Genomic DNA, 12,298 nt, shown 5'->3' with positions numbered 1-12,298 from the left:
TTATTGGCAGTCCCATTCATACTAAAGAAAATGGAATACAAGTTACACTGGGAATGAAACCCAGATCTCTAGTCTCAACTTCCAGTGCTCTTTCTAACCACAAGTATGGGCTAAGGGCAGGGGTGATGAGATGGAATGGACAGACACAAGCTTGAGGTCAGAGCAAATCCAGATGCAGTCCCCGCTCAGTGGCTTAGCAGAATGATCGTGGTTGAATGTCTCCACCTCTCTCTATCTGTCTGTCAGTGTCAGCCTCATAGGCTCCAAATGATGTCACTTGAAGCATAGCGTAGGCACAGAGTAGGAACTTAGTAACATCTATACTGTTTTGTTTCTTCTGCTGCCATGTTTAAGGTAGGATATTGTCTGTGGAAGTGGAGCAATAGAAGGATGCCTGGAATGGTAGGAGGTGGGGAGGTCCCCCTGGGTCGCCTCACCCAATGTGCTTGCAGAGGAGAGGTGGAAGTGTGATGCATGCTGATGCCTCCTGAAGCACAGAGCTTGGATCTGGTTGCAAGAGACAGGCTCTGGTTTAGGAGTACCCAGAGAGCTGCTGAATTGGCCTTTGGTAGTGAGTATGCTGTTGCTGGATGTTTTCAAGCAGAGATTTCATAATTACTCACTGGTGATACTGGGGAAGGAGTTTTTGGGTTTGTGAGATGACTGGACCAAATATCCATAAAAGCTTTCACAGATCAAGCATTTGTATTCATCTCTGTGGTTGAATGAATGGCTGAATAATGACTTCCAAAGATACTCACATCCTAATTTCTGGGACCTAGGAATATGTTGCACAGTAAAGGGAAGCCAAGGTTGCAGGTGGAGTTAAGGTTGCTGATTAGCTGACTGTGAAATAGGGAGATTGTCCTGGATTATCTGGGGAGCCCAAAGGACTCCTCACTAGAATCCTTATAAGTGGAAGAGGGAGGCAGGGCTATGAGTCAGAGACATGAAGCATGAGGAAGAATCAGCCCACCATTGTTGATTTGAAGACAGAGAAGGGGCCGTGACCCGATGCCCATGGCCTCTAGAAGCTGGAAGAGGCAAGAAAATAATTCTTTCCCAGAGCCTCCAGAAGGAGTGCATTCTCACTGGCACCTTGGCTTTAGCTTAGGGAGACTCACTTTAGACTTTTGGCCTCCAGAACTGTAAGATGATAAACTAGTATTGTTTTAAGCCACCAAGTTTGTGGTCATTTATTAAAGGTACAATAGGAAACTCATGCAATTTTATTTCCTATTTAGTTAGAATTTTTGGTTTAATGGGCAAGTAATCTTTAAAATTTAGAGCTGTCATGGGCATTTCCAGAGAGTTGGCAGGTATAGATCAGTTACAGTAATTTGACAATAAATGAAAGCCATGGCCCAGAGTGGAGAGCTGAGGAACACAGCTTTTCATGGCGGGTTGGAGGCAATCAAAATGCCCTGTCACTGAGCTTTACAAAGGACTTAGTAATAAACAGCACCCACATATTGGTTCTCGAGTATAAGATGATAGCTCAGACAAGGCCTGACAGCTCCTAACAGGATGCCTAGCACGTGACTCTATGACTTGAGATTAGGATGGTAACATCTTACAACTGGACAGTCCTTTATCCTTTCATCCAATGCCTTGGCCCCTGCATGGCATTTCAGACAACTGCTTGAATGCTGCATCTGCCATGTCCTAGCAAGGGATCTTGGGCAAGTCACAAACCTTTCAGGCTTTGTGATGTCAGCCCTGCCCTCCTGGGATCTGTGGTGGTGGGGTTTCCATGTACCCTGCCTCCTGGGTGCTTGTCAGGGCCTGGACTGTACAGCAAGTGTACTGATCTTGTGGACTCACATGTAGTCTTCTCTGATGCACCGTGAGTTACAGTCATGATCACAGATTTAACATCAGGGGTCACAGGACTAGGTCCCAGCATGTGAGCCGGGCTGGGGTGGTACTGGATTTGGCCAATAGCTCACCCTCAGCTTTCCATCCCCTCCCCTCACCCAAGCCCTTTGCAGATCTGTGATGAGGCATAAAGCAGCTGGGAGGAGATTGGGGGCCGAGTCTTGGCTTCTCTGTGACCTGAAGACCCTAGTGCAGGAATGCCTGAGGTCAAGGCCATGTTCTTTCTATGCCCCGTGCAGATATTGAAGGGGAAAATATTCATGACGCTTGCCAGAGACAGTAATCAGACTTTACTAGATGGGGGCCTAAGTGGTGGGTGTAGGGATCACTGCAATGGGGTCTGGCAGTGGGGGAGAGAGGTGGGACTCAGCTCCAAATACAGCCTGGGCACGTAGGAATTATAGCCAAGGAGCATAGTGCAGGTCAGTGGTGGGAAATTACTGCAGTGGGAACTTTAAGGGTAAGACAAGCCAGGGTGATCAGACACAAGCTGGGCTATGGTGAGGGATGAGGAACTCTTAAATATGGAGAGGGTTCACATCGAGTATTAATCCTGACTTAGCAGGATTCTTGCTAAAATTGAGCAATGCAAAGAGGAACACAGAAGTGAGCCTCATGGAAAAGCTCAGGGTAGTCTGAGCACAATGTGATCAAGGAATGAATTTTTGTCACAGGGCAAAGCTATTTCCCAGGCTGAGTAGGCAGGTTACCTGCAAAATCAGCCAGGGATGGGCAGACTCCCTCTGCAGATTGAAGAAGAAGGCTATGCTCAGAGAAGAGATTCCCTGAGATCCCAGGTCCAAGTCAGAGCCTGAAGGAGGCCTGGCTAGAATATTCCAGCTGTGTCTAGGGTCAACATTCTCTCCTTCACAGTCCTGGTGAATAAATGCAGTGATATCATCACACGAAGTCTACTACCACCAGGTTCCAGGTGCCCAGCAGTAGCAGGAAGCTGGAAGCTGGTCCACACCTGTCCCACATCCGTCTGCATGGGAGACACAGGTGTCTATGTGCAGTGACTTTTCACACCAATGCCTTCTGCCCAAGACAATCTGTGGGTGGAGAGAGCAAGTCTCTCTTTCACTCTCCCTCTGTGTTTTATGGGGTTTACCAAGGAAACCATTTGTTGGTAAAGGCTTATATTGAGTTACCGTTGAAAACTCTGTGATGAAAGCAATGGCATGGGTCACGGAGTCAGGAGAAATGGGGCCTCTGCCCATCTGAGCCTCAATTACTCTTCTGTATCCCTCGTCCCTGTTTACAAGTCCTGTGGGGCTGTCTTATCTCATACACAGACCCCTGTGAGTCATGCCTCACTTTGGCAAAATGCCAAGTGCTGGATAAAGAAGTTCTCAGAAAGGGGAAGCTGGGAGGAGTGGGGAGGGATTTAGGTCATTTTCAGAGGCAGAGACACAACTCATGAAATATCTTCCATTCACAGAGGCCCCCTGAGTGCGTGATGCTTTACATAAGCCACAGCCCTTTATTCTCACTGCCATCCTGTGCATCAGAGCACATTGTCTGCATTTTCTAGGTGAGCCCAGTCTTGCCTCTATTTTTAAGCTTTTCTTGGTGCTAGATCCTGTGTGTGGTGCTGGGGACACTGACCAGCAGGCTACGGTCAGCCTGAGGGTCTTGCAGTGTGCTGATGGGAGGGAGACAGACAGGACATTGCTGCAGGAAAGGATAGTGTGGGATTTTGAGAGCACAGAGCAGAGCTGCTATTCCCTCAAAGGGCCTGGTGGGGTCTGAGTCTTGCAGAACAAGGAAGAGGGGCCATGGGAGGGAAAGAAGTGAGGAGGGGGCCCCTGTGAGAGAAGACATGTGTCCTGGGAGCAGAGGGCTGTTGAGGTTTACTTGGGCCCCACCTTCTAGGCTGGAAAGGCTGAGCCGGCTGAGCTGGGAGGCTGTAGGGGCAGGAGACGGGATCAGAGGGCTTCGGATGCCATGTGGCCCCCAGCCCTGGGATCTCCAGAGCTCCCTGGGAAATTTCAAAATGACAGATTTATATAGATGCTCTCAAAGATTTGCTGAGTCAGAATCTCTGGAGCAAAGCAGGAAGTGCCTAGAAAGGCATGAAGTGATTAGTGACTGCATTTGTATTAAGTGTGGGGAGTGACAGGAGATGAGCCTGACTTAGGGAATCCCGTGGTTAGAAGCAGAGAAAACACCAAGGGTGCAGGCCCCCAGTCTCCCTGAATGTGGATGGAGCCTGAACTGGGAAAGTTGCCGTGGGGATTGGTGGAAGGGGGATTCCTAAGGAAAAACCTGTAAGGGTCGAGTTGTATTTGGGATCCAATTTTTTATTTCTTCTTCTTGAACAAATTTACACCACCTCATATATTTCAATGTCATTAATTGTAAAACGGGTCACAAGTGCCTCTTGAATGGGACCATCAGGAGGATTAAGTGAGGAACATGCGGCTTGATGTCTGGCATTCAGGAGCTGTTCAGCAGAGAGTGGTTCCTGTGACTACATTGATGAAACACTGATTTGATGCCATGTGGACCTTTATCAGATTATGTGGGTCCATGCACTGGAAGCTTTCAAGCTGCAGTGGAGGTGACAAATAGAAAATGCACACTCTACCACCCTCCAGGTCACCTTCCAGGTGCTGTTAACAGCTTAACAGCCTGCTTCCTACTGAGCCCAGGCCTGGACAAAGAACTTCTTGCTGTCAGTGAAAGCCATCGTCATTGTAGCATCATGGAAAGCTACTGTCCATCAGTCAGAAGGGACTTGAGATCTGGAACCTGGGACTTTTGCCCACCTGGTACTAGACCTTTCTTAGACCCGTGTGCTGGATCTTTGTCCCTGGCTCCCAGGCCCAGTCACATCCTTCCACACTCTCCTCTGTGTCACAGTGGGGCTGGAAGCCTGCAAACTACATTGCCCAGAATGACTTGCTAGCTGCCATCAGTTCAGTCCTGTCTGTGGGAGGCCCTGGCAAGAGACAGGAAGGCAGAGGCATAGAGAAACCATCATTTTTCTTCTTTGGTCTACTGCTGCTTCTGGCAGTTGTAATAGGCTCCAGATTTTGGAAGGTGGACAGGTTTCAGCTGTGGCAGGCTAGCTCACGGGCTCTGGCTCCTGTGCTGTCCTAGGAAGTAAGGACCTCTCCTTTGCTGCTAAGTGGTGGGGACCAGGGTTCTGACAGTGGCAGTGGAGGCAGCATGTGCTCCTGGGAGGCATTTCACCTCCAAGCTGCACTGTCTTTTCTCTTATTTCTGTAGCTCTGGCAACTTCCCATGGTTAATAGCCTCTGAGGGACCTCAATTTCTCCTTCCTCATTCTCCAGGCTTCCTATACTTTTGTAAGTGATGCTTCACACTAAATTCTCTTTCTGTTCATCAGACTGGACACTGGGTGATATAACCAGCATAAGCTGTGTGCTTTGAAGCTAGATGAAATTACGTGTGGTTCGGACCTTGCCACTCCTGTAACTCCTGCTGCTGCATCAACTAGACCCCAGAGGCTCAGGCTTAACTAAGACAGAGTCCATCCACCTGTCACATGACTGCCTGGGTTCCTCATCTGTATGATCCAGGCTGGGTCCTAAGTCCTCCTAGGCTAAGGTTTGTAGGAAGAGGAATGAGACTGTGTAGGAGGCAAGCCCTTTGTTACAAGGGTTTTGGCTCACAAGTGGCCTCACCTCTTCTACTCTCTTTGGGCCCTGCCTGAGTATAGGAGACCCCTGGTATGTTATGTTGCTACCCAGCTTTAGCTATGTGGTAGGCTACAGTTCTATTATTAAAAAGGAAGGGAAGAATGGATTCTGGTGGACCCATAGCTATTTCTGTGACAGCAGTTTTGCAATGTACACAACTCATTTATGACACCTTCTTGGTAGGGTCATGGCAATGAGTAAATGAGAATATACATAGGATTCTTATCTGCCTGCAATGCAGGAGACCTGAGTTCGATCCCAGCATTGGGAAAATCCCCTGGAGAAGGGAAAGACTACCCACTCCAGTATTCTTGCCTGGAGAATTCCCTGGACAGAGGAGCCTGATGGACTACAGTCCTTGGGGTCGAAAAGAGCCAGACACGACTGAGTAACTAACACTGTCACACTTCCACTTGCTACAGTGCCAAGGAAACTTTGACCAAGGTCATTGGCCCCATGTCTATACTAGACCTGGCCCCCATGGGCCCCAGTAACTGCTGAGTGAACATTGGCTCCTGGGGAGGACCCAGACAAGCCTGCATCTCCTGCCTCCTCCTGCTAGTCACAGTTCAATGGTCAGTGTGTGCTAAGAGGTGATGTCTGCTTTTGTCTATTTATGTGTAAGTCTTTATTAAGAGCTCTTTGGGTTTATAGCTCCAGGCTGCTTTCAAATTGGAGTTCAGGGCAGGGAAATTATATTCCATAGTGGAGCAGGTGGTGGGTGAGGACAGAGGGGTTCCCATTCATCATTATGTATGGACTGGGGATTGAAAGGTCTGATCTGTCATTCCTCTTAAAGGGTGCCTGTTCTTGTGTAGCCTGGAAATTGGGGGAACCTGGTTTCTGGAGCACTTACAGTAAGTTGTCACCTCCCAGGATGGCTTAGGAGTGGTTGCCATGGCAGTAGATTTGTGCTCCTTTCTTGCTTTGAAAGGAAGCCAGGGCTGCCTAGAAAATGAGGAAGCCTCCTTCTTGGAATGTTGAGGTCTTTGTTTCCTACTCTCCCCTCCCCCTCCAAGAATGCACAGGGCCTCCATATGCTGCTTCTGCTTTTCATGTTATAATTTGGATAACAAAAGAGAGGCACAAGATGTATGGAGCCCTTTCATTTCTTCGCATCATGGCCAAGCAAGAACTTGCTTCTCAGGCTGTGATTCGTTTGCTCAAGCTCAGGCTCACAAAGTCAAATTTGGTTCTACTCCCGTGGGTCAAATGGGCCTCTTTGGTTACATTTCAGCAATCAAACTAACTAGCTAACTTTCTCCTTCCTTCCTCCTTCCTTCTCTCCCTCCATCCCTTCCTCCCTTCCACAAATATCCAGGGAACACTCCTGCAACACAAAAGCACAGAGCTCTGCTCTGGCTGAGATTACATAAAGAAGACATAAAGCTTGATACCAAATTGCTCCTGACCTGAGTGTGACACAGACTTGAAAAGATGTGCTTCTGACAAGAAGCTCTAAATGCTCTGATGGAGGCAGGTATTTACTTGGCTGCAGTGGGGGCACTAAGGGGGAAGGATCTAGCAGACCCCAGGTAGGCTCAGAAGATAAGATACCCGTGAGCTGAGCCTGGGATGTGTCTGTCTCCAGGTGGACTGGGAGGGAGGGACTTTGGGGAGGCGCACACAGTGCTCAAGATCTGGGTTGCAGGGGGTCAGCCAGGATTGGGTGGAATGCGCTGGTTGAGTGTGGCAGGACTCTCTCCCAGAAGGGCTGATTATTCAGTGTTAGGTGCCTAGGTCCTATCTCATGGTACTTAGGAGCCACTGAGGGAGTTTGAGCAGAGGAGTGCCATGGTCAGATCTGGAGGTCACATGGAAGAGGGCCTAGGCTGGGGGTCTGGGGCCTAGCTGGATGGGAGGGGAGGACAAGGAGGTCAGGAATGACTGGGATGGAGTGTGTGCTCTTTCTCCCTCTGCTCATTTAACAAGAAACACCCAGCTCTGCTCTGTCCCAGACCTGCACTGGATCCCTTTACTCTGAACTCACATCATTTAACCCAGTCAGCACCTGAGAAGAGGTGAGGATGACGCTCCTCATTCTACAGAAGAAGAAGCCCAGCCTTGCAGAGATGCAGAAAAGCAGTAGCACGCACAGCAAGTAGCAGAATAACAGCAGAAGTCAAGGTAAATTCCCCACCCCCCAAAGCCATGGGTGGCGTGGAAAATGGAATTTTCAGTGGCACTGCATCCTGCTCTCAGTAACTGTATGCAGGAGAGTTGGAAGGAGTGGGTGGACCCCTCTTCTCCTGCCTCTCCTCTCAAGGCCACCAAGCCTGCAGGCCTTGGCTGTTCTGCCAGTCTTTGAACTGGGCCTATCCAGGCCTGATTGCTTGGCCCACAGGAGTCCTCTCTGACTCTCCTTGGTCTCTGTGGAGGCCAGACATCCCATTTACGATCTGATTTGAGCAGTGCCCTCAGGGAGCTGTGGGCTGATTCATCAAATGTAGGAGCCCTCTTCTCAGGGGATCCCAATTCTTGGAATTAAATGCCTGTGACTCCCACAGGCCCTTAAGGAATGAGGCTGATGGGGGAATTTCAGGCCTGGTGAGGGGCTGGGCTTTCTGACTCACTCTGTGTGCTTTTGTACTCATTTAATGGTTCTGATGTGGTTACTACCATGTTGAGTCTCCCACGGCAATCCCTGATTTATAGATGAGGACACTGAGGCAATAGGAAGTAATTTGTAGTTAGCATCACCAGCTACTAAGTGATGGTGCTGGAATTCAGCCTGCCCACAAAGCAGTGACTGACCGGTCCCCAGGTAAAGCCACCACACTTGTGCAGCAGTCACTGTGGGCTCCACTGGCCTGGTTTCCCAGAGCCCCTGTTGTCCAGGGTCAGCTCCAGCACTGATTCTACTGCAGGAAGATAACTGTACATGGTTTTCTCTGTCATGTTTGCAGCCCCTGTCTCCATCTCAGAGCCTGGTTTTGTGAGATTGGGGCTCCAGCTTACTTCCTCCTCTCTGCCTCCTACAGGGCCTGTGCTGTGCTGTGCTTAGTTGTTCAGTCATGTCCAACTCTTTGCGATCCCATGAATGGCAGCCCGCCAGGCTCCTCTGTCCATGGAGATTCTCCAGGCAAGAATGATGAAGTGGATTGCCATTCCCTCCTCCAGGGAATCTTCCCACTCCAGGGATTGAACCTAATTTCCCTCATTGAGGGTGGATTCTTTAATAGTTTGAGCCACCAGGGAAACCCAAGAATATTGAATTGGGTTTAGTACAGTTCAGTCGCTCAGTCGTGTCTGACTCTTTGCCACCCCATGAATCGCAGCACGCCAGGCCGCCCTGTCCATCACCAGCTCCTGGAGTTTACCAAAACTCGTGTCCATCGAGTTGGTGATGCCATCCAGCCATCTCATCCTCTGTCGTCTCCTTCTGCTCCTGCCCTCAATCTTTCCCAGCATCACAGTCTTTTCCAATGAGTCAGGTCTTCACATCAGGTGGCCAAAGTATTGCAGTTTCAGCTTCAACATCAGTCCTTCCAATGAACACCCAGGACTGATCTCCTTTAGGATGGAGTAGTTGGATCTCCTTGCAGTCCAAGGAACTCTCAAGAGTCTTCTCCAACACCACAGTTCAAAAGCATCAATTCTTTGGGACTCAGTTTTCTTTATAGTCCAACTCTCACATCCATACATGACCACTGGAAAAACCATAGCCCTGACTAGACGGAACTTTGTTGGCAAAGTAATGTCTCCGCTTTTTAATATGCTATCTAAGTTGGTCATAACTTTCCTTCCAAGCAGTAAGCATCTTTTAATTTCATGGCTGCACTCACCATCTACAGCCATTTTGGAGCCCAGAAAAATAAAGTTAGCCACTGTTTGCCCATCTATCTGCCAGGAAATGATGGAACCAGATGCCATGATCTTAGTTTTCTGAATGTTGAGCTTTAAGCCAACTCTTTCACTTTCCTCTTTCACATTCATCAAGAGGCTCTTTTGTTCTTCTTCACTTTCTGCCATAAGGGTGGTGTCATCTGCATATCTGAGGTTATTGATATTTCTCCCAGCAATCTTGATTCCAGCTTGTGCTTCACCCAGCCCAGCATTTCTCATGATGTACTCTGCATATAAGTTAAATAAGCAGGGTGACAATATACAGCCTTGACGTACTCCTTTTCTTATTTGGAACCAGTCTGTTGTTCCACGTCCAGTTCTAACTGTTGCTTCCTGACCTGCATACAGATTTCTCAAGAGGCAGGTCAGGTGGTCTGCTATTCCCATCTCTTTCAGAATTGTCCACAGTTGATTTTGATTCACACAGTCAAAGGCTTTGGCATAGTCAATAAAGCAGAAATAAATGTTTTTCTGGAACTCTCTTGCTTTTTCAATGATTCATCGGATGTTGGCAATTTGATCTTTGGTTCCTCTGCCTTTTCTAAAACCAGCTTGAACATCTGGAAGTTCATGGTTCACGTATTGCTGAAGCCTGGCTTGGAGAATCTTAAGCATTACTTTACTAGCGTGTGAGATGAGTGCAATTGTGCGGTAGTTTGAGCATTTTTTGGCATTGCCTTTCTTTGGGATTGGAACGAAAACTGACCTTTTCCAGTCCTGTGGCCACGGCTGAGTTTTCCAGATTTGCTGGCATATTGAGTACAGCACTTTTACATCATCATCTTTCAGGATTTGAAATAGCTCAACTGGAATTCCATCATCATCAGCTTTGTTCATAGTGATCCTTCCTAAGGCCCACTTTACTTCACATTCTAGGATGTCTAGCTCTAGGTGAGTGATCATACCATCATGATTATCTGGGTCATGAAGATCTTTTTTGTACAATTCTTCTGTGTATTCTTGCCACCTCTTCTTAATATTTTCTGCTTCTGTTAGGTCCCTACTTTTCTGTCCTTTATTGAGCCCATCTTTGCATGAAATATTCCCTTGGTATCTCTAATTTTCTTGAAAAGATCTCTCGTCTTTCCCATTCGATTGTTTTCCTCTATTTCTTTGCATTGATCCCTGAGGAAGGCTTTCTTGTCTCTCCTTGCTATTCTTTGGAACTCTGCATTCAAATAGGTATATCTTTCCTTTTCTCCTTTGCTTTTTGCTTCCCATCTTTTCACAGCTATTTGTAATGCCTCCTCAGACACACATTTTGCTTTTTTGCATTTCTTTTTCTTGAGGATGGTCTTGATTCCTGCCTCCTGTATAATGTCACAAACCTCCATCCATAGTTCATCAGGCATTCTGTCTATCAGATCTAGTCCTTTAAATCTATTTCTCACTTATACTGTATAGTCATAAAGGATTTGATTTAGGTTATACCTGAATGGTTTAGTGGTTTTCTCCACTTTCTTCAATTTCAGTCTGAATTTGGCAATAAGGAATTCATGATCTGACCCACAGTCAGCTCCTGGTCTTGTTTTTACTGACTGTATAGAGCTTCTGATCTTTGGCTGCAAAGAATATAATCAATCTGATTTGGGTGTCGATTATATGGTGATGTCCATGTGTAGAGTCTTCTCTTGTGTTGTTGGAAGAGGGTGTTTGCTATGACCAGTGCGTTCTCTTGGCAGAACTCTATTAGCTTTTGTCCTGCTTCATTCTGTACTCCAAGGCCAAATTTGCCTGTTACGCCAGGTGTTTCTTGACTTCCTACTTTTGCATTCCAGTCCCCTATACTGAAAAGGACATCTTTTTTTGGGTGTTAGTTCTAGAAGGCCTTGTAGGTCTTCATAGAACTGCTAAACTTCAGCTTCTTCAGTGTTACTGGTTGAGGCATAGACTTGAATTACCGTGATATTGAATGGTTTGCCTTGGAAACGAACAGAGATCATTCTGTCGTTTTTGAGATTACATCCAAGTACTGCATTTCAGACTCTTTTGCTGACTATGATGGCTACTCCATTTCTTCTAAGGGATTCTTGCCCACAGTAGTAGATATAATGGTCATCTGAGTTAAATTCTCCCATTCCTGTCCATCTTAGTTTGCTGATTCCTAGAATGTCAATGTTCACTCTTGTTATCTCCTGTCTGACCACTTCCAATTTGCCTTGATTCATGGACCTAACATTCCAGGTTCCTATGCAATATTGCTCTTTACAGCATCGAATCTTGCTTCTATCACCAGTCCCAGTCACAACTGGGTGTTGTTTTTGCTTTGGCTCCATCCCTTCATTCTTTCTGTAGTTATTTCTCCACTGATCTCCAGTAGCATATCGGGCACCTACTGACCTGGGGAGTTCATCTTTCAGTGTCCTATCTTTTTGCATTTTCATACTGTTCATGAAGTTCTCAAGGCAAGAATACTGAAGTGGTTTGCCATTCCGTTCTCCAGTGGACCACATTCTGTCAGACCTCTCCACCATGACCTGTCCGTCTTGGGTGGCCCCACACAGCATGGCTTAGTTTCATTGAGTTAGACAAGGCTGTGGTCCGTGTGATCAGATTGTCTAGTTGTCCATGACTGTAGTTGCAGCCTGTCTGCCCCCCTGATCCCCTCTCTCAGTGTCCACCATCTCACCTGGGTTTCTCTTACCTTGGATGCGGGTTCTATCTTCACAGCTGCTCCAACAAAGCACAGATGCTGTCCCTTACCTCGGACATGGGATAGCTCCTCTTGGCCGCCTCCCCTGACCTCTGGTGCGGGGTAGCTCCTCTCGGCCACGCTTGGTGTGCCACTGCAGCTGCCGAGCCTATCCCTTCTCCAGGCGAAATTCCCTACCCAGGAATTGAACTGGGGTCTCCTGCATTGCAGGCGGATTCTTTACTAGCAGAGCTATCTGGGAGCCCCCTACAGG

General features: G+C 47.6%; 1 long non-coding RNA gene across 1 annotated transcript in view; it reads left to right on the top strand.

Moving 5' to 3' along the window:
- The first annotated feature begins 1,736 nt into the window (after positions 1–1,736).
- LOC145540904 (uncharacterized) overlaps positions 1,737–12,298 on the top strand; it is a 68,755-nt gene continuing 58,193 nt past the window's right edge. Inside the window, exons 1-4 of the long non-coding RNA XR_014078625.1 lie at positions 1,737–1,846; positions 3,320–3,412; positions 6,868–7,026; positions 7,551–7,673. This is a non-coding gene — a long non-coding RNA (uncharacterized LOC145540904). The remainder of the gene's footprint in view (positions 1,847–3,319; positions 3,413–6,867; positions 7,027–7,550; positions 7,674–12,298) is intronic.

The sequence above is a fragment of the Giraffa tippelskirchi genome, chromosome 3 (assembly GCF_054371585.1).
Source record: "Giraffa tippelskirchi isolate mGirTip1 chromosome 3, T2T-mGirTip1v1.2.pri, whole genome shotgun sequence".
Lineage (NCBI taxonomy): Eukaryota > Metazoa > Chordata > Mammalia > Artiodactyla > Giraffidae > Giraffa > Giraffa tippelskirchi.
The sequence above is the reverse complement of the archived record's forward strand: the minus strand, read 5'-3'. Positions and strand labels throughout refer to the sequence as shown.